Consider the following 19,482-nt stretch of genomic DNA (forward strand, 5'->3'; position numbering starts at 1 on the left):
TAGACTCCTCTACTCTATGAACTCTTGTGACTCCTACTTACCAGATACAAACTCTCTGTTTGGCATTTAAAATCCTTCATACTCTGACCACAATCTACCCTTCTAGGCTCACTATACATTATTCCTGAATGTAATGCTTTCCAATCTGTCCAAACAGACCTGTTTTCTGTATATGATATTCATTTCTGTGCCTTTGCACAGGCTAACTTGCATGCCTGCAGTATACTCCATCCTTACATCTGATTCTTAGAATTTGTCATTTCCTGCAAAGCTCAGCTCAACCATCTCTCACTATGCAAACTGCTCATGCCCCCTGCCCCACCTCCTTGAAATACCTTGTTTTTACTTTGTATGCATTTTACACTAAATCGTAAGTCTGTAGCACTGACTTTGATAGCCTTCCCCAGAGAGACTACGAATACTGCTACAATTTCTTAAAGAGGATACAGAATCCCAAGGAAACTGATAGTTAGCTGTAATGGCAAAAAGAGTCCATGGGGGTACCATGGGAGAACTAAATTTAAAATGCAATTTCCTGAGCAAAGACTGAGAATTAATTATCATCTGTGAGGGGACTATGAAAAATGTTAACTGACATTTTGCGAGAAATTGAAACCAAAGGAGTTAACTGTCATCTGTGAGGAATCTGTAAAACTATGAAAGTTAGCTGCTATCTTGTGAGAGAACATGAAGAGACCTTTTGAAGAGATTTCCTGAGAGAAGTTTCCAAAGGTGAGGAAGAGTCAGTGGCAGCATTAGTAAGAATACTCCATTCCATGCCTCTCTTTCCTGCTTCTGAAGAATATCTGGGCCAGTTCACAGTCCACCAACAATGCATTACTATACCTGCTTTTCCACAGTCTCCTCAGCATTTATCATTTTACTTTTTTGTCAACTTTGCCAATCTGATGGGTGTGATACAGTATGGTACCTCAGAGTAGTTTTAATTTGCATTTCTCTAGTTTTAGCTATTGAGAGCATTCTCATGTGGTTATTGATGGATTTGGATTTCTTTCTCTGAGAAATGACTCTTTATATTCTTAGACTATTTATTATTTGGGGAATGGCTCTTATTTTTACAAATTTGACTCTGTCCCCTCTATATCTTATAATGAGAACTGTGTCATGGAAACTTGCTGTAAAGATCCCATTCCCCCATGCCTGCTGCCATTTATGTACTTCTCTTCTAATTTTAGAAGAATTGGCTTTATTTCTATTAAACTTTTAAATGTCATGTACTCAGAACTGTCCATTTTAACTCTTGTAATACTCTATCTCTTATTTGGTCATCCATAGATCTGACAGGTAATTTCTTCCTTTCGCCCCTATTATTTTATGATATCACGCTTTATGTCTGAATCATGTATCCATCTGGAACTTATCTTAGTGTATGGTGTGAGCCATTAGTCTTGTACCTAGTTTCTGGCAGACTGCTATACAGTTTTCCTAACAGTATCTGTTGAATAGTAAATTCTTGCCTCCACAGCTGAGATCTCTGGGTTTATTGAATACTAGGCTATAATAATGCTCATTTGTTTCTGCATATTATGAATGTAATCTATACCATTGATCAAATCTCTCTAATTCTCAACCAGTACCAATTTTTTTGATGATTACTGCTTTGTAATACAATTTGAAATGTGTTACTGCTAGGTGCCTTTACTTCTTGACCTGATATAGCACTGGAATGTTCTGTGCAACCATTATTCCTGGCTAGAACCCATCCCCAATGTTTGTAGATATTTTAGTTTGTCACATTATGCTGTCCTGGACTGGAAAAAATAATTTATTCCGATGTTGTCTTGGACTTCTCAATGAGAACTCTGTCTGGGACAGGCTCAGCTGTACTTCTTCCTACTATCTATCCAACGTCAATCCCTATTAATATCTTCTGTGGGTGCAATTTTTAGTTAGTAATATGCTACAGCTTACTTATACCCACCACGTATCTCTTCACTGGCTTTTGGATGACCATCTACTGTAATTCTTCATAGACTGTGTGATATACACAGCAGAATGAAAGATTCCATCTCTGATACCCACTACCAGTGTGACCTTGAGCAAACCCCTTAACTTCCTTGGGCTTTCATTTCCTCATCTGTAAAATGGAAAGGTTGGACTAAATGACCTCTGAGTTCCCTTCTAACTGTAGATCTGGTCCTTGAGAGTGGAAAGTATGTTTTGCTCTGGGTTGAACTAGTGCCTACCACGTAATAAGGGCTTAATAAATGTTCGTTGAATTGAATTGCATTCCATAACTAGCAGTCAAATAGCATCACCAAAAGATTGTAAGTCTGAAGATGGGCCTTACTTTCTGAAAAAAGCTTCTTTTTATTTCTTTTTTTAACTCTATGAGAAAGAATTCATATTTTCTTTTCATACCATTATACATATATATAAATATTCTGTCATTTAGTCATTTCTCTCTGATCCAGCAGGAAACAACAGCTCCATTAAGGGAGGTGGGGCCAAGAAGAAAGGGTATTCTTTTTTAAATAACAAACCAGGCAGCCCAGAGAAGTTTTTATTATGCAAGTACTTAATAAAGGATTAGAGGCTCTGAGGATTTGGTACAGTCCAAATAATGTCTTTGCTCTATTTTGTCCTCTAGTATTCTTCACGGTGAGTCCTCTTTTGTGCTGAGGGAACAGTATAGATAAACATGTACCCAAGGAAGTTCTGATTTCCCTATATAACAGGAGCCTATGGAGGGGAAACAAAGAAAAACTCAGAGGGGAAAATATACTTGCAACTTTTAAGCTTCCAACCTTTCTCACATGCAAATCACTTAACAGACCATAACTGATTTAACAGTGACAGAGTCAGGTTTCCCAAAGTAAGTAAATTCCATTTCCTTAACTGATAGGTACTCTAAAGTACAGGGCTTCAAGCCAGAAATCCTTAGGGATCTGCAAGACGATAAGAGATGAAAAGAAAACCACAGGATGATGAAGAGAAGGGGGAAAAGATGAAGAAGAAGTAGGTACATCTGACTCCAAGCCTGGAATAATTCTGATACTAAGATATATATTAGGTAAATATACCAGGATCCCCATAGAAGCCTGGAATCCTTTAATGGGCTTCAAACAGATCACTTTAACAACAGTGATTCTGACATTTCTTGTTGGCATCTAAAAATATGTTGAAAACTGTAATGTGGAATAGAAATGAGGCTCCAACATTTTTCCAAATAATTTATTCCTTTGTCTTTTGACATCTAGTAACTGGCCAAAGGACAACTTCATTTCCCCAGCTATAGGGATTAGTAGGAATGAGTTCTAGAGGGAAATAAAATATAAATGTACAGAAATCTTGAAAGAGTTCAGGAAAATAAATCACTTGTAGATATGTTTCTTTTATGAAAATCATATCCAATTTCTTTGAACTCAGTATTAAAAACTTTTCATTCCAGTATAGTTTTATGAATTTGAGAAGGGGGAAAAAGAATAATTCCCATGTTTCTTGAATCAGATCATCTTTAAGCCCTCATTCCATGTCATACCCTAGTCAAATTGCTTCTTGCCTCACCAAAAATCATCAAAACTGAAAGATGGTTTCCCAAGTCATGAAATTAAATGATTCTTTTTGTTATGATTCCCATGCTAAATATGAACATCAAACCAAAGCATCATCTTCTCATCACCCCCGTCTAATTTAATAAGAGACTACTCAAAGAGGAGCAAGCAGAGTATGATGAAGGACAGTGTGACAGAGATGGTAATTTTTTGTGAGGCATCTGCTCCTGTTCCACCACCTAGAAATCTATGAATCAAATTAGTGGATTCAATTCAGCCAGAGTTATTGAATTATCTTCAAAAGGATTTTGCAAAGCAAACTACTCACTCTTTGGCATCTGCTATATAATCTTCCAAATCCAGGACTGAAAATTAAAGTATATTTGATTTGGTTGAGTGAATTTTACCAGCTACTGGCCAGGCTGATGTACTGCAACTTTTATAACAAAAGGCTTTAATAACTGGAAGCAGCCACCAGAGAACTTTAATAAGCCAATGTGCCCTATAGGTTTCCAGAGGCCAAGCTAAGCATGGCCTTGAACTTGTAGAAGTTCAAAGGATAATTGATTTCATAGAACTAGCCAAGTTTTGGGATTTTTGAAAGAGTACTCAAGAACCTCACTATCAAAAAGAAACTAAAATTACATGAAAATATTAGTAACAGCACTTTTGTAATAACAAAATACCTAGAAATGAAATGATCATACATAGATCATGGAGTGGGTGAACTAGCTATAGTATATGTCTATAATGGAATTTTATTGTGCTCTAAGAAACAGCAAATATAAGGAATTCAGAGAAACATGGGAAGATTTGTGTTAACTGATACAGAGTATGCCAAGTATAACTGGGAGCTATATACAATGATTGAAATAAGGTAAATGGAAATAATGCTAGAAGGCAACTAAATTCATATTACATGCAACGACTAAAATTGTTTCCATAAATCAAATGATAGAACATATCTCCCTCCTCAAGAGGGAGGGAGGAGTACAGATGGTAAATTTTGCCTATGCTGACAGATGTGGCTGCTGTGTGGGTTGGTTTTGCTTAACAGTATTTGTTACAAGGAAGAGTTCTAAGGGATAAGGGCAGGGAATGACTGTGGTATTAAAAAAAAGAAAAAGGCACCAATAAAAAAGAAAAATGAATTATACTCTGTTTTGAGGCAAAAGGAAAGAAGAAAAAGTGTGAAGAATCGGTCATCCTGATGCCATTCTCAGAAGTCTCTAATTGGCTGAGAAATGTAATTGAATTCTAGAAAATTTGCAGAAATGAGTGTCAAGGACTGATGTCTGCCTTTCACTATACTATTCAAATCATCTGACAGAATGCTCTGCAGAATCTCTTCAGTAGAAAAGCTTTTGAAGGAAGGAAAAGCTGCCAGTGTCTATTCAGCTTGATGATGACTCATGAGAGGTAGGGAGCAATTGAGTTTTTGCCTATAGCATGGACCCTTTGGCTTTTCTCATAAAGAAATGTCTATGCCTCCAACCAAAGTGAAAGTGAGTTCTTCTGTTGCCAGCATTCCCATATGACTGACTGGAACCCTACTCAAGAGAATGTGACTTCTGCAGCTCAACTTTATGACGGTGCATCTGCTGTGAGTGGTATCTTTGAATGGAGTCCAGGAACTCTTCCGTCAGCTGCATCCATATGCTATGCATGTGTTCATTGCTACGCACATTTTTTAAATTTAGTTCTTGTGGGTGCATGTTCTACACTTTCCCTGTACGTGATTTTAAAAAAAATTATGCTTCAGAAAATACACATAATCTTTTCAAAGTCCATGCTGACTCACCCAGGGTTCTTTTGAATGTATTTTTCTAGCTTTAAGTTGGTTGGGCCAAATCATGCAACTGAGGTAGTGATTAAAAGCTATTTTGCTCAACTTCTAATTGGAAGGGAATCATGGTGGTGGGAAAAGAGTTCTAGATCCAGAATCAGAGGACCTATGGTCAGCTCTTTGCTCTGTTACTTGATTGCCCGTGAACAAATCATTTCCCCCTTAGACGCAGTTTCCTTATTTGCAAAATGAGAGGGTTGAGTTAGATGATCTCTAAAGTTGCTTCCAGTTTTATATCCTATGATTCTACCATCATATGAGAATGGCAATCCAAACATTGTTTCAATCCAAGAGCTCAATCTTTTATATGCATTATGTTTATATGATAGATACACACATACATGCATACATATATAGATATAGATGTATGTATGTACTACTTCTTCATCCTTACATCTGGTATTGTCCTTGAAGTATCTCATATAAGTTCATAGTTCAGAGGACAAAGGCATTGCTGGACCAAAAACCACTAACCATTATGCCATCTAAAATTATTAGCTTCCCAATGTTCTGTTTTCAAATGACTGAATCAGGAATCAGTCATCTTCAAGGTCAGGTTCTCTTAAAGGAAGTTTGAGAAATTTAATCTCATGACAACTCCAGATGTCTTTCCCCAAGGACATGTTGGCCATAGACTACATACATCAGCCTGGTCCCATATCCCAAACTCTCTCCTCTTCTGAACTTTTCTATTATTATCAACACCATCACTACCTTCCACTGTCTTCTCTTCAACTCGGTCACCCTACATATCAAATCTGTTTCCAAATGTTGTTGTTTCTACTTTAACAACATTTCTCTTATATGTCTCTTTATCACCACTTATACAACCACTACCCTAAATCAGGATCTTCTCACCTCTCTCTTCTGGACTATTATATTCCCCTTCTAATTGGTTTTTCTGACTCAAATCTCTTTTCATTTTAATTCATTCTTTTACTATGCTTTCAATTGATTTTTCTAAAGGGTAAGTTTGACCGCATCACCTTCCCCCCCAAAAAATGGCTCCCTATTTATTTTCAGGATTGAACATAAAGACCTCTATTTAGCATTTAAAGCTTCTTGTAACTTGGTCCCTTATTAATTTTGCAGTATTTTAACACTTAATTCCCATCCACACACTCTATGATTGAGTGACACTGGACTACTTATCATTCCTCAGACACAATAATCCATCTCCCATGCCCCTACCTTTCCAATGGCCAACATCCATGCCTGCGGTGTTCTCCCTCTGTGACTCTTAGGTCCTTGAGCTTTCTTCAAAACTCAACTGCAATCCTACCTTCTGCATAAAGTCATTCCCAGTCCCTTCAGTTCTAAGGGCGTTTCCCTCTGAGATCACCTTCTATCTCATCTCTATATATCTTTTACATACTTAGTTTTTTATGATTTTTTTCTCCCCATCAGAATGTGAGTTCCTTAAGGGTAGAAACTACTTTTGCTGTTCTTTGCCTCCCTAGTACTTATCTTAGTGCTTAGCACATAGTAAGCATTTAATAAATGCTTGTTGCCCTAATGGCTGTTGTTCCTCGTAGAATATGATTAAAAAGCACCTCTAAGAATAACCTACATTTATGGAGCACTTTAAAGTTTACAAAGACACTATTGTTGCTGTTGTTTGAAAGTATTCTTTAACTTTAAATGATTTGATATTTTCAAAATGCTTTGTTATTAATAAAATTAATTATTGAGGAATGTTAAAAATTGTCTTCATATATAATTGGGAAAAATAAAACACCATTTTAAAAATTATTCAGGAATGTCTTCTTATAGCATTTGTTATTTTAGATTGAGTTATATGTTTTTAAGATTTTAAGTTATTGATTATTAACTCTTAGGGGACTGTAACTGCGCTGTCTCTTTAGGTGGCATCCCACTGAAAAGTCCTCTACACAAAGAATTACCCAGGGAACATCATTGACCAAATATATTCTTTTCCGATTTTACTAACTGTAGTCAAGCAGGAGAACAACAGTGAATGTAGAAATAGCATTACCCTAAAAGATTTTGGTCATTATTTGATTTGTCTGGGTGTTTTAAATATAGAGATTTTTGGATCCTTACTGTACCTTCTTAATCAACCTTTCAAAGATATACCCTTTAGAACTTAGAGAATATGTAAGAAACTTAGATTTGGTTACACACACACACACACACACACACACACACACACACACACCAAAGTACAAATAAGAAATGAATGAAAAAGCACCAAGATTTCATATTGGGTCTTTTCTATACTAACAACTAGTGAATTCAATAGAGTCAGTCCCCAAATCTGTCAATTCCATAAAATCTGCCCCAAACAGGTATTGGATTCATGTAGACAAAGGATCCAAGCATTTCACTTAGCTAGTGGTTTTATTAGTGTCGTGTAGCCAGCCACAGAGTTACCAGAAAGGGGGGAAGGAGAGGGGGATACTACAGAAGTATTTCTCCAGGACATTCGTTTCTAAATGTATGTTTCTGCTGAGACAGAATTTATCACCCTGCACTCTTGCTGCAATCGACAAAATAATAAGGGGAAGAAGATATTAGGGAGTTTTACCCAGGGCAAGCTGACGCTGATGAATGCCACTCTGAGATTAAATTTAGCTCAGCTCTTTGAGCACAATACTGAAGGCTATGTTAGTGAAATAGATCTCAGCCATTTTCAAAGAAGAATTTAGAGGACTGTGCAACTTTATTCCATGCCCGACAGAAAATTAATTCCTATAAGGTCTGATGATTTGCCTAAAACTCTTTTCATAAGTTATGCATGATGCTTATGAAGTTACAATGATACTTCTGGTAACTTGCCTCATGATTATTTCTCCTGTTGATCATTACTTCAGTCTTGTATATCTGTGAAATTAAGGGTAAAAGGATGAGCTGGGGTCCCCAAGAATGAGCTGAGGTCCCCAGGAAGCCTCAGCAGTAGGTTGGAAGGTTGATACTCAGATGAACTTGAGAGCTGAATTTGTTCCATTTCCAACTTTTCCTGCCTATGTAAGTAAAATACTACCTTGTGGTAGTGTTGACTTAGAAATATGCATTTCCTGCTCAGCCAAGGCATGTGGCATAGTGCGTAGAGTACTGGGCCTGGAATCATGACTCAAATCCTGACTCAACTACTTAATAGCCATGTGACCCTGGACAAGTCACTTGCCCCCTCTCTGTCTCAGTTTCCTCACCTGTAAATGTGGTTAATAATATCATCTACCCCCTAAGACTGTTGTAAGGACCAAATGAGATAATATTTGTAAAGTGCTTTGCAAGCTTTGAAGTGCTGTACAAATGCCAGGTATTATTGTTCTGGCAACAAGAGAAGTGGACTTTGGTCATCCTGACGATGCCATTACCAAGTTCTTCCCTAAAAGACAGTGCTCAACTCATAGCATTACAAATGGATTATATACATGAAGGATGAATTGAGGGTAGCTCAAAGAAGAAAGATAAACGGCATATAGAACAGAATATTTAGGGAACAAATCACATATTGTCAAGAAAATTGATTGCAGCACACTGGGAATGTACTTTCAATTGTTCTGTCTAGAGAAGCAAGCAATCACATGGGGAAAAAATTCTTAAAAGTCCCTCAGAGTAGTAGGAGGTAGCCTACCCATAGTCCTTTGTAATAATGCCAAGGTCTCAAATACAACAAAATAAGACAGAACTAGAATCTGATTCCCCAGTTAGAAGAACATAATCAATCAATGTGGCTGATTGTGCCATTATTTAGAATTTTTTTCTTCTTTCCTTCCTTCCTTCCTCCTCCTCCTCCTCCTCCTCCTCCTTCTTCTTCTTCCTCTTCCTCTTCCTCTTTTCATTCTTCTTGTTCTTGTTCTCTTTCTTCTTCCTCATCCTCCTCTTCTATTTCCTCCTTTTTTCCCTTCTTTCTCTTTTCTTTTTCCTGTCCCTTCTCTTTCTCTTCCCTTCCATCATCATCATCACTACCACCAATCATCCACAAAAATTATAAACAATCATTGTACTCCAAAGCCTTAAGGAAGAGCTCTGGACAGATTACACATATTTAGCCATCCTCATCTTGACTAGTTATGCTCCTGAGAAGGCAGCCTGTCCCAAAAGAAAGACTGTGGGATTTAGAGTCAGAGAATGAGTTTAAATCCTACCTCTGCTCTTTAGTACCTGGATGACCTCAAGCAAATCACTTTTACCTCTCCAGGCCTTTTCTCATCTATAAAACGAAGGGTTGTAATAGACTAACTCTGAGGTTAGTCCCAGTTCTAATTCTGTGGTGCTCTGGGCTTTGAGATGTAGATTTTGGAGTAGGTCCACTGGATATATTGGCTTACCTGCTCTCATGACAATTAATCATTGTTTTTGAGAGCCCTGAGACATAGTTATAAGAGCACGGGTACTGTCTCCCCTTCAACCTTAGAGACTAAAAAGGATATTCAGAAATCAACTGAGATAAGATTTGTAAAGCATTTAACACATTGTCTGGCATGGACTCAATGTCATGTAAGTGTTAGCATTATTATCATTAGCCTCATTATTAATTTATTCATTATTAATTAAGTTCTTCCTCCATTTTTTGTTTCTTACATAATTCTCTTTCCCTCCCTTTCCATTCATTATATTCCCAATGATGTTGTTTTCCCCAATGGTAAACCTACTCTTCCCGAGCAGCATCCCATGTTCCATTAGTTTTTCAAAATGAAACTATTTTGTGTCACACTCCCTCAGGATGCGTCTTCTGCCTGCTCATCTAATAGTCTTGTAGCACTCAGTGTGGCCCAATGGTGACATGCTGAATCTCAAAATTTGCAATTTAGCAAAATTCTTCTGGAGATAATTTTGTTTTATTTTATTTATTTTATTTTAAATTTATGTAATAAAACAAGCATTTCCATAACATTATTAATTAAATTAATAAATAATTGTATAAATCAATAAATATATAATATAATGATATTAATTAAAATGTTTTTAAAAAATGATAGTGCATGAAACTGTGAATCTGCTATGTACAACTTGGTATTCTTTTTAAATATAGAATAAAGTTAGCATGTGAATTTCTTTTTTTCCCTTTTTTCTTTCTTCCCTCCCTCGCCCTAGAAATGTCTACCAATAGATATAAATGTGTGTGTATGTGTATATGTGTGTGTCTGTGTGTGTGTATGTGTGTGTATACATATATATACGTTCATTCTATATATATATTTCTATTTATCAATTCTTTCCTTGGATGCAAATAGCATCTTTCTTCATCGGTCTTTCGTAGTTAACTTGGGTATTTATAATAGTCAAAATGACTTAGTCACTCAAAATTGTTCTTAAAACAATGTTACTGTTACTGTATACAGCATTCTTTTGCTTCTGCTCATTTCACTCTTCATCATTTCATGCGAGTCTATCCATTTTTTCCTAAAATTAATGCATTCATCATTTCTTATAGCACAGTAGTATTCCATCACAATCATAGATCAAAACTTGTTCAGCAATTCCCCAATTGATGGACATCTCTGCAACTTCTGGTTCTTTGCCACCACAAAGAGAGCTGCTATAAACATTTTAAAACATATAGTTCTTTTTACTCTCATCTTTGGAAATAAATCGAGTAGTGCTATTGCTGGGTCAAAGGGTATAGGCAGTTGAATAACTCTTTGGTCATAACTCCAGATTGTTCTCCAAAGTAGTTAAGTCAGCTTACAATTCCAACAATGAAAGTTTCCCAATTTTGCACATCCCCTCCAATATTTATCACTTTCCCCTTCAATCAATTCTTTCTCTTAATGCAACTTATTACACTAAATCAGCATCAAAGAGTTCTGAGCTCAGAATCAAGAAGTCTTGAATTCAAGAACAACTTTTGACATATATTGGGCAATGAGACCCTGAGCAATTGGCTTAACCTCTCAATACCCCAGGAGAGAGGCTTTCCTCACTAAGCATTCTCCACACCAATGAAATCATAGGTTAGATGTTTTAAAATGTAGCTTAAGATAATAATATATTTTCTTAGCATTTGTATTACACTACTGGCACATATTGAAATTATGGCCAACTAAACTTCCCTCTTGAACTGCAGGAGTTCATGTTTGTATAATAGATTTATTCCTAGTAAACAAATTATATTGGCCATCCAACATAATTTTTCATGATGCCTAGAAGTAGGGAATATTTTATCTTCAAGAGGATAAAGAAATTCTGGCTAAGGGAAAGAAAAAGAAAAATTCAACAGAAGCCACCTAGGGGAGATGGAAATGGCACCATTTAGGGATCTAGTAGTCTTCACATGTTCCAGTGAGCAAAGAGAACATTTGAGCTCTTGAATTCAGGGAGCTAGATCAGAGCAACCCCATGTCAAGATATATGCTATATATTGCCTGTTAAGCTAGAATGCCTGTGTCATAAGCCACAGTTGCTGAATACTAGTTCCAGAAAACTGAAGGAAAAAAGGGAACCGAGGAGTGTGAATCTACATGGAACACATAGGAAGTACCTGGTACTTGAGTGAGTACCGCCATGGACCAACTTTTCTGCAAGTAATGTACACCAAGGTAGAATGACAAATTGTAGAATTTCATAGGTAGAAGGTAAAGGACCTCACTGGCTATCTACTTCTACTTAGACCTGAAGAAGAATCCCCCCCACAAAATTCCCGCACTGGGTCATCCAACATGGCTTCATAACTTCCATTTAGAAGAAACCCACTGCCTCTCAAGACAGTACTTTCTTTCTTTCTTTTTTCTTCCTTCCTTCCTTCCATTCTTTCTTTCTTTCTTTCTTTCTTTCTTCCTTCCTTCCTTCCTTCCTTTCCTTTCCTTGTTTTTTACAATTCCAATAGTTAGGAAGTTTTTCCTTATGTCAAGCCTAAATTTTACTCTTTGTAACTCCCACTCACTGCTTCTAGCTCTGTCCTCTGAGGACAAACAAAATAAATCAAATCCTTCTTCCAGGTGACATTCTTTAAATACTTGAAGACATCATTTCTGACTCCTCCAACTGTAGCCCAGAGTCTTTTCTTCTCCAGGTTAAATATTTCTAGTTCTTTCAGTTTGTTCTTAAATAGCATTGGAATCAAGACATCATTCTGGCTGCCCTCCTGTGGAAATGTTCCTATTTATCAATGTCCTTAAACTATGCTGCCCAGATCTGAAAGAAACTGAACAATATTCCATATGTGAACTGACTAGGATAGAGTACTCATTATTCCTGAAAACCAGGCCTTTCTTAATATAGTCCAACAGCCTTTTTGTTTACCATATGGAGCAGGTGACTAATATTAAATTCATGTCCACTAAGACATCCCAGATCTTTTTCAGGCAAACTACTGTCTAACCATAACTCTTCCATCTTATAGTTACAAAGATGATTTTTTCAACCAAAGTATGACTTTATATTTACTTCTATTAAATTATTTCTTGTAAAATTTTGTAGATTTAGTTCAATGGTTCATTAGCCATTCAATTAGTTCCTAAAACACCTACTTACACTGTCATCTGTCCCACATCTCTCCATCTTTTCCACAAGAATATCATGAGAGACTTTATTAAGGAAGATCTTTTCTAAAATTTAAGTAACCTATGCTTACAGTTTCCCCTGGATTTTGTTGTTATTGCTGGTCAGTTGCTTCAGTCATGTTCAACTCCTCGTGACCCCATTTGGGGTTTTCTTGGCAAAGATACTGGAATGATTTGTCATTTCCTTCTCCAACTCATTTCATATATGAGGAAACTGAGGCGTACAGGGTTAGGTGACTTGCCCTAGGGTCACACAGCTGGTAAGTGCCTGAGACCAGATTTGAACTCAGGAAGATGAGTCTTCTTGACTCCAGGTCTGGCACTCTATCCACTATGCCACCTCACTACCTTATCCCTGGATTTACCAGCCTAAGTAACCTGGTCAGAAAGGGAACTCAAGTTGGTCTGACAAAGCTTGCTCTTCATGAATAGATGAGAACTAGATAATAATACATTTAGATATATTCATTGTAATCACTACTTTCTTTTCTACAGGCCATTACTTTATTAAAATTTTAGAATTTTCCAGGTATTTTTCTCAAGCTCATGGGACTATTGATTTGGAGATGAAATTCTCTTGCCCTTTTTGAAAATTTTGAAAGCATTTGCCCTTCTCCAGTTCTCTGCTATGTCTCCTATTCTACCTAATCTTTCAAATATCACTGACAGTAGCAAGCAATCACATACAACATTTCTTTCAATATTAATTGTATCCTGCATGAGGTAACCTGAGCTCATGAAGGGCAGCTAGGTGCTCTTTTACCATATCCATATTTGTCTTGAATATCAACTCTCTCAGTCACTTTGTTTCTGTCCTTTCTATTCCACACATCATTTTCCTTGTCAGAGAAAATAGAAGCAAATTTGAGCAACTTTTTCTTCTCCCAGTTGTCAAGTTATTATTGTTCTCTCCACCATAAACAGTGACCCTATGCTGCCTTTGATCTGCCTCTTTCCCCTAAAATAACTTTTTTAATTAAATGTTTGAGTCCTTTCCAATCTCAGCTCATTCTGAGTTTTAGTGCTCTGGACTTCTCTACTCTAATTCTAGCTCCTGTATTCTTCCTTTGCTATCTGCCATAGCTTTTATCTTCTTTATTTGTCTTTTTAAAATCTAAATTGTTTGGTGGATTCATGATCAGTCCCTTCAGGTAATTCCTCTCTAGCCTCCACAATAAAATTATTTCTATTTGTGTCTTCAGAATTTAATTCTTGAGAATTTTCTATCTCCCTGTTCTGGATTCACATGGCAGAATTTTAATTTATGGGATGCTACTTATACTGTTAAACCATTTGAAATCTGCTATCAAAAAAATGGGGGGACATTTCTAAAAGAGAGAGGCAGAGGGAGAGGGAGGGAGGCAGGGAAAGGGAGAGGGAGAGGGAGAGAGAGAGAGAGAGAGAGAGAGAGAGAGAGAGAGAGAGAGAGAGAGCACTTCAGGATATATCCTAATAAATTAGATTTAAGATATTTAGAAAGACTGAATTTGTCCCCCTCCAACTGGTGGAGCAAAAGATACTTCTTTCACCCTGGGGATGAAATTTTCCAGGGATCATGTTGCCAGATTTCCCTACTATATCTTCAATAAGAAAAAAATTACAAACTCTTGAGAGTATGTACAAAGAAGATTTTCTTTGTTTCTTACTTGTTTTAATACCCATTTAAATATGTACTTTACTTTTTAAAATGTATGTTCTTTATCCTGGACCACCAACAAAATGTTGTTACAAGTTTAGATTATTTTAGCAACTGCCAGGATATCTGAGATGGAGGTTCAACCCATTGAGTCATACTTGTCATCCAAATTAATCCTACATTGAGGCAATAATCCATGGAAATTCCAGAGTGAGTAAAAAAAGTGAGCTTTCTTTATCCCTATTAAATTTAAAGTAATAGACCCAGGAGTCCAGCTTACAAAGTTAGGGACTATTATGGTCAGAATTTTAGAGGCTTCTGGTAGAATAAGCATTTAGGGGCAGGTAATCCTTCCAGCTTATTTCATCCTGTTAAGCTTATTTCATCTTCTCATAAAGATAACCACTTCTTCTCCTGAGTGTAGATCTGTCATTATTTCTTCTAATCTACCAGGCCCATCTGGCTTTATGGAAGAAAATTAGGTTGTTTAGAAATTATTTATTTTCATAAACTCATTTTTTATCATTTCTTAAACAACCTCACGGACTTCCAGAGCCCTACCATATTTCAAATACTCTTTAAATGTCTTATTTTACCTTGAGAGAGAGAGAGTATGACATATGGTTAAAGAGCCAGCGTCAGAGCCAGAAACACTTGGTTTAAGTCTGACTGTGTGACCTTAGGCAAGTCACTTAACCTCTCACTACTCTAGACAACTCTGTAATGTATGTTGAAGAGAAGATGCCAATCGGCATTAGTAGGAGTTCCCTCAACTTGGAATTCCTTTTATCAGTGAAATCACATTAATAATTCCTATCCCTATTTTTAAACTTAAAAGCATCATTAACAAATTTTGACATGATTTTTAAAATGAACGTTTCCATATTCAGTTTGTCTTCTTTAAATCAATCCAACTGTTTATTATCACTTAATCACTCTGGACTTCAGTTCTCACAGCTCTAAAAGATGGTGTTAGAATAGTTTTCCTTTGAGATCCATTACAGCTCTGAATCTATAAAATATAAAAGCTATGGCTGGATAATTGAGGGGAATAGAAAATGACTGAATCGTCCTCACTCTATACATCTGAATAAGACCTAATCTCCTCATTTCAGTGAATGAGTCTCTCTAATGACCATTGTGTTCCCAAGTTTCCCTTTTATATTATCGGTGTTTTTCAGTCATTTCAGTCTCGTCCAACTCTTCTTGACTCCATTTGGGGTTTTCTTGGCAAAGATATTGGAGCAATTTGCCATTTCCTTCTCCAGCTCATTTTGCATATGAGGAAACTGAGGCAAACAGGGTTAAGTGACTTGCTCAGGGTCTGCCTAGTGTCTGAGGCCAGATTTGAATTCCAGAAGATGAGTCTTCCTGACTCCGACCCAGCACTCTATCCACTGTGCTACCCTTCTATATTACCAGAGGAGGAAATTCATTAATCCATTGAGTATTCAAGCAGGGAGCAATTTCCATATTCCTTGCCTGTAAAAATGGACAAAGTGACTAGAATTCTTCTTTCACTGATTGGGACTGATGCTTGGTGTCAGTTTAAATCTCTGAGTGAATGAATGTGTTAGTAGGTGAGAAATAGGCCTTCTACCAAGTGTCAGGAAGTACTGCCTGTGTGCCTCTTCTGTGATAGTCAGGAAAGGATTTCAAAGAATCTCTTTTAAGGAAAATTAATTTCTTACCCTTCCTTTTCCTTTCATGTGTATGCATATTCATATGAATTTTAAATGCCATGATTCGAATTCTCCATTTTCATAGCTTCATCTTGCCTTTCTCAGAAAGAAGTAATTGAAAACGCTACATTGCAGACCACATTTTTCAATAATATCTTGAAACTCATTCCATCTGATATTCTTCTGTAGCACAATCCCCTTTATCAAGTCAACATCTTACTTATTCTCGTCAGTTTCAAAGGTGATCTATTGCACTTCACGGAGATAATGGCTGACAAGGTACATATGGCAAAGTTTGATCTTAATAGGAGTTGAATGATGTTTATCAGACTCAAGCCTCTCTAATGCTTGGCAGCAGATAAAGACATTGTAAAACAGTGACATTTGACAAACCAGATTGACAAGCCCTCTGCTCGTCCCCTTTGCTTGGTTCATGAGAGCAGCTATTGCTGCTCTGAGCAAAGCATCACTGCAGTTCAGGGCCTCACAAAACACTTCTTGTGCCATATGTCAGACTGAAGTAGGATACTTGATGTTGTTGAATGAATATGGATAAGTTGTAATGGGACCTTGACATTTTTCATTCCCTGTCTTATGGGGCTAAACTTGCTAATTGAACAGGCTGTTTATTATTTTTTAATTTGCCTTTTAATGTCTTTATCTAAAAGCAAGGGGATGGGGTGAAGAGAGAACAGAAAACACTAATCCAGCTTCAATTTTATTGTTGTTGACTCATGTCTAACTCTCCATGACCCCATTTTGGGGTTTTCTTAGCAGAGATACAGAACTGGTTTGCCATTTCCTTCTCCAGCTCATTTGACAGATAAGGAAACTGAAGCAAACAGGGTTAAGTGACTTGCCCAGGGTCACATACCTAGTAAGAGTCTGAGGCTAGATGTGAACTCAGGTCCTCCTGACTCAAGACCCAGTGCTCTCTCCACTGTGCCAATTAGCTACCCAATCCAGCTTCAATAGAGGTAAATAAAATCATAAAACTTGCAAATCACATCTTTAGACTATACTAAGCATTTGGTTGGTGCCTCCAATGGTGATGTTGTCCATAATCTATCCCACGCAGAATGAGAGGGGGGAGGGGAGAGAGGGAGAGAGAGAGAGAGAGAGAGAGAGAGAGAGAGAGAGAGAGAGAGAGAGAGAGAGAAAGCTAGTAAAACAAATAACAATGAAAACTAAAAATTATCTTGATAGACTTAAACCACTTTGTCAACAAGCAGTGTGCCAGGCACACTGATAGTCACTAGAGATACAAGGACATAAGTAGAAGCCCTGCCCTCAAGAGGGTTGATGTTGCTGAGGAAGAACAACCAGAGGAGGAAGGGTGAAGAAGCCAGAACTTAACAAGAATGAATAAGAAATTCCATATTACCATGTTTTAAAAATGAACTATGCAAGTTTGCAATGGGGAAAATCTGACCAGGCAGTAGTTAATGTCAAAGAAATGATGAGGGTTTTAGTTTAGCAAAAGTTCAATACAAGCAGGTGATATGATGTGTCTGATTAAAAAATAAAGGAAAGAAAGAAAGAAAAGAAAAGAAAAAACAAAACCTACAAACTAATGCAGTCTCTGGCTGGATTAAATATAGTACCTAGATTAAAAGAACTAACCAACCTCACCGTATTCTGCCCTGGCTGGCCTCCATCTGGAATATTATGCTCAGTTTGGGGTACCACACTTTAGGATGAACATTGACAAACTAACGGGTCACAATCCTACCTGTAAGCACTAGTGATAAGTAGGAGCCCCCATGCTCAACCTGAAGCTAGGACAGGGAGGAAGGCCAGCCCAGAAATTAGCCTAAGCTATTTCATCAATGGGAGCTCAAACAGCAGAGGATGCAATGCAGAATATCACTCAAAGGAGTAGGCAGGAGTAGAAAGAAAACCATGAGCCAAATAGAACAAAATGGGGGTGCCAAGAGAAGCAGCCAAAACCAAACTGGGCAGGCAATGAGAGAAGTTGCAGTGATGGAAATATGCTAGCAAATCCATAGCACAGTAAAGCTTCACAAATAAATAAGAAAAATGAAAAGACTAGAAATTATTTGAATGGCTATCATATTGAAGAAGGAATGGGCTCGCTCTATGTTTCTCTGGAGGACAGAACCAATTCCAATTACTGAATTTTGAAGGGAAGCAGATTTTTGGCTTGATAAGAAAACTTAGTCCAAAAATGGAACCTGTTTCCTTAGGAAAGACTGAGCTTTCCATCCCCGAAAACATAAAAGCATAGACTAAATGTCCAGGGTGCTATGGAAGAGATTTCTGTATCGGATCACATGATGACATCCTCAGTACAGAAAGGAATCTCTAGAATAAAACCAATAGAATGTAAACCTCTTGAGGGCAGGGATTGTTCTACCTTTGTCCTTGTATCTCTAGTGACTATCAGTGTGCCTGGCACACTGCTTGTTGACTTATTATTGGCAGATTGAGGTTTCATAGAATCTATATTGCACAAACATTCCTAAACATGATGGGGGGTTTAGGAGAGGGGGAGAATCCACTTTAGAAGCTCTTAAATTCCTCAAGTCCAACTTTCTTATTTGATATATGAGGACATTGGAATCCAGAAACGCTATGTGACTTACCCAAGATGCACAGATAGTAATGGCAGAATTGCAATTAGAACGTAAGCCCTCTCTGACTCCAAATCTAACATACTTCCCGCTGCATGATGCTACTAAATAAGTTAGTTAATAAACATTTATTCAGCACCTTCTATATGCCAGACACTCTGCTAAATGCTAAAAGAATACAAAAAAAAAGGTGAGGGGGGAGATAAAGATAATCCCTGCCTTGAAGGAATTTACATTCTAATGAAGGAACACAACATGCAAAAAGGTCTGGAAGGGAAAGTACCTGGCATGGAGGTGTGATGGAGAAATCCAGAGAAGTGCAGTGTAGTGAGTAATGAAGAAATGGCTGGCCTGGACAATCTCATCAAATGGAAGTTTGAGGAGCTAAACACCCTGCAGTTAAAGGGAGAGGTCCTAGGGGCAGAGAGGGTTTATTGATGAGGTATGAGTTATAGGGCTAAAGTGAGCTTCCAGGATAAAGAGGTACTAAAAGACATCAAAAGTCCCATCTGGCAGATACTTGAAATACTGAACCTCCCCAAATATCCTACTTTGGTGGCTCATTGTGATATGGAAGTGATCCTGAGTTCTCCAAGGCAACCAAGTGGAACCAAGTCCAACCAAAGTGGAAAGATCAAGTGTATGACAAAGGTCTGATCAAGTGATCAAAAACTTTCAGTGACTCCCTGTGGCCTCTAAGATCAAATATACACTCCTTAGCCTGGCCTTTAAGGTCT

The sequence above is a fragment of the Trichosurus vulpecula genome, chromosome 7 (genome assembly GCF_011100635.1).
Source record: "Trichosurus vulpecula isolate mTriVul1 chromosome 7, mTriVul1.pri, whole genome shotgun sequence".
NCBI lineage: Eukaryota > Metazoa > Chordata > Mammalia > Diprotodontia > Phalangeridae > Trichosurus > Trichosurus vulpecula.